Here is a 4,513-nt window from a genome sequence, read left to right on the forward strand (position 1 = left end):
ATTGGTGGATTTGGTATAAACTTCCGTAGAAAATGAAGCGGCTTCACGACGGACCAAAATGTCGTGAAGCCGCTTCATTTTCTACGGAAGTTTATACCAAATCCACCAATCTCGGCTTAACAGGACCGCGTTCTACACGCGGGAAGTGAACTCTACTCACTTCCCGTAAGATACACACACACACCTCTCACGAACATAGCCACGCCACACGCACAAACATCTACACTTACTTTTTCTTCGACTAAAATTCACTTCCTTTCTAACTTTCTCTTATACTGCATCTTCTCATTTCAGTTTACCTCCCACTAAAGATTTTTCCGTTTTTCCACCTTTCTCTACTACTACGCCTCGTACCATTTTCTAAACTTTCGTGGGTGATCCTAATCCTAACCCCGGCGTCAGCACCTCCGTCCAAGCTCCCGGTCCATTTCTCCCGAGCCACGACCACCAATAAACCCCTAATCGCTCGCAAATCGCCCGGTGGCAATAGCCCTCTTTTATACGCTACTATCTTTTCATTTTCTTACAGACATTCTTCCCCTCCCACAAAACCCGATCCAGTGCAAGCGGGTGGTCTTTCCTAGAGATTCAGATTCAGATTCAGATTATCTGTCAACAATTTAACCAGACAACACCTCCTTAAGATGGCCAATTAGAGCCGAAAGACGTCTAGAGGAAAACACCATGGACTTCAGTACTCTACTCAGAAATCTGCATCCAGACGACCGCACATTGGTGCGTAACATAGAAAAAACAAATATATATATATATATATATATATATATATGTATATATATATATATATACATGTATATATATACATGTATATGTATATATATATACATATATATATATATATATACATATATATATGTGTGTGTGTTTCGTTGAATATGATGGATTGTTTAGTATTAATCAATTTCTTTAAGGTATTTTCTCTATACCTTAGAAAGGTCTTAATCTCTTTTAGAAGAGTAGAGATGACTCTACCGTAGTTGGTCATCGTTGCCAGATCCGGATTTCGGTTCCCTCGAGCCTTCTTCAGTGGCGATGGTGATCGTCTTCTCGTTGGTGTGTTCTTGCTCTATCGTGGTAGGAGAAAGAATGGCTCTGTGCAGAGTTGTCCTAGCTAATATACCGGTTCAGTGGGGATCCTGGTGTTCGTCTTCACTCCTGATTGGCTGAGACCAATCAGAAGCCGCGAGTACCGGTCTCAGCCAATCAGGAGTGAGGACGAACGCCAGGATTCCCACTGAACCGGTAAATTAGCCAGGACAACTCTGCACAGAGCCATTCTTTCTCCTACCACGATAGAGCAAGAACACACCAACGAGAAGACGATCACCATCGCCACTGAAGAAGGCTCGAGGGAGCCGAAATCCGGATCTGGCAACGATGACCGACTACGGTAGAGTCATCTCTACTCTTCCAAAAGAGATTAAGACCTTTCTAAGGAATAGAGAAAATACCTTAAAGAAATTGATTAATACTAAACAATCCATCACATTCAACGAAACTTGCATAAGAGAGAACCTCCTGCCCATGTATACTCTAAATATATATATATATATATATATATATATATATATATATATATATATATATATATATATATATATTGTGATGGCCCACCATCCTCCATGTATATAAAATTATCTGTATCTGTGTTATCCTGTACTTGTTAGGTAATTACGTATGTACGGTAAAAACTGCTTGTATACTTTATGGGATCTACTCTCTCTAAGCCGACGGACGTGAAAACCAGTTCTGTCCGGCTCATCCTTCGCCTTCCTCCCGTCCTCGCCAACTGTATATAATGCATCGGCCGGCTCCTAGCGAAGACCATTTCGCTGGCGAGCGGCGCGTAACTTAACCTCTCCCATATCGCTTTTGCTCTAGTACCGTGGCGTATCCACGTAATCTGTATTCTCATGACTTGGTTTTCGGTTGAGGAATTAATTGTCAATTGATTAATTTTGTTGTTGTAAAGTTCTTATATTTGTTTTGTTGGCTTTTTGTTATACATTAGATTAGTTATTTATGTTAACTTCCGTTTGGATTTGCCTTACCCACATCAAGGCCACTAAGTACGAACCCCTCCTAGTCATATTTCCTTATATCCTCACGGAAGGCATAACATATAATGGGGGCCCGTCGGAATCCTCTTACCCGAACAAAAACTAAGAAGGTGTGAGATATACGAGCGAAACGTAATACATAAGTTACACTTGCATTCCCACAACCATCGAAATTGTCCATCTGTCCGGTAAACTTGTAACTCAGTACCCCAGTACTGTAATTCAGTTAATCGTAAATACGCCATTGCACATGACCACGTTAAACTCTTGCAGCTGTAAATTTCGTAAGAGTACTGAAGTAGGATCCGTTTAGGATACGTGTGAGAACGTTAATTCTATCCTACTTACGGCATGTAGTTTTGGTTAATGTATTCTGTCCCAAAGATTTATAATATTCGTGGGAGTCGAGTATTATCATTCTACTTGTATCTCTTGTCCGGTATACCACGTAAGCGAACCAAGCGTTCTACCTTGCTGAGTAGCAACTGTTAGCGAGTAAAAATTTCGCGATGTCAGAACTGAATATCGAAAACTTTGTTGAGAACCCCTCGGTGGAAGAACTGATAATTCAGAACCCAAATAAAGAATGTCTGAAAGAAATAGCAACAAGATGGGAATTAACATATCCAGCGAACATTAGTAGAACTGAATTAGTTCAACTAATATTGAGTCACATAGATCAGTTAAAGAAAACGGAAGACGAAGACGGAGAATTTGAACGCTTAGAACAAATAGTTGCAGCCAAATTAGACATTAGCCCTACGAAAGAGACTCAATTAGACCCTCTAGAGTATCAGATACTTGAAAGGAAGATGAAGCATGAACTGCAAATTAAGGAACTCGAAGTGCAGCGTGAAAGAGAGCAAAGAGATTATGATAAAGAGCAAAGAGAGCATGATAAAGAGCAAAAAAGAGAGCAAAGACAACACGAACTTGAAATAAAACGACTCGAACTATCGACCCCAAGTAAACAAGTTTCAAATTCAAGTAAGTTAAATCTCTTGCAGTACACCAAACTTATTCCCTCTTTCTCAGACGAGAATCCAACCTTATTTTTTCGAGAATTTGAAGATGTAAGTAAACATTTTGCAATTCCCCAAGCAGATTGGATATGGTTAGTTAAACCAAAGTTGTCCACAAAAGCGTTACAAGTATGTAACAATCTGGAAAATAACACTGATTACGAAACGGTCAAACAGACAATTCTTTCCGCTTATGAAATTTCCACCGAAGGTTATCGACAAACATTTCGAAATTCAAACAAACTTAGCCATCAGACCTATATGGAATTCGCGTCAGACAAACTACGAGCGTTAAGAAAGTGGATTAAATCGGCATCAGCCGATAATCTTGAGAAAGTAGTGAACTTGATCGCGTTAGAGGAATTCGTGCGTAAAATTCCTCACTACTTGAAAATTCAAATTGTTGACAAGGAGGAATTTGACCTTATGAAAGCAGCCAAATTGACTGATACCCTCTCATTGATTCACAAAAATGTTGGAAAGGACAGTAACCGCCAACAACCTCATGTAAAACCAACTAGTGGTAGTAAAGATGGGAAAATTGATAGCCCTAGTTTCCCTTTGTTTCTTCTGTAAGAAACCAGGACATGTAATTGCAAATTGCCCAGACCCAAAATGTAAAGTAGCTCAAAAGAATATAAAATCTGTAGCTTCCTTTAACCATTCTACTGCCAATTCTGTAGATCCTTTTCAGCCCTTCCGTTCAACGGGAACAGTATCACTTGGTACAGACCACGTACAACACAACATCCGAATAGTACGAGACACAGGAGCAGCACAGTCCCTGCTACTTCAGTCAGCACTGCCGGGAGTCCAACGTAATTATACAGGAGAACGTGTATACTTGCAGGACTTCCACAATCCCTTCTCAGTACCTCTGGCAAAGGTGCACCTGAACTGTGGACTCATCAAGGATACTGTCTCCGTAGGAGTAAGTGAAACGGCAACCCTACCTGTTCCTGAAGCAGATTTTATACTAGGTGACGATCTAGCAGGAGAACTAGTCCATCCTCCTTTAATTGTTTCTACTTCTCCCCTACCATATAACCCAACTTCTACCATAGAGCAAACCCAACCCAACCTATTTCCAACCTGTGCTATCACACGATCCCAAGCGCCAGCTAACCAACCAACTCTTACCTCTCCAACCACCCCAACCACCCCGCTTACACTACCCTCCGAGCTGAGCATCAAAGAGGCTCAACAGAACGACCCTTCATTAGCTCCCTTGTTTAATAGAGCTATTCCCAAGGAGGATATCCTACATACTCCTTCCTTTTATTTGCACGAAGGAATACTAATGAGATTGTATAAACCTCGTCACCTTTCTGATGATGATACCTGGGCAGAATGTCACCAAATTGTTCTACCTGTTAACTTGAGGACTCAGGTAATAGAGATTGCTCATGCTGG

This window comes from Oratosquilla oratoria, unplaced genomic scaffold, assembly GCF_046742065.1.
Source record: "Oratosquilla oratoria isolate Oo_2021 unplaced genomic scaffold, ASM4674206v1 SCAFFOLD317, whole genome shotgun sequence".
NCBI lineage: Eukaryota > Metazoa > Arthropoda > Malacostraca > Stomatopoda > Squillidae > Oratosquilla > Oratosquilla oratoria.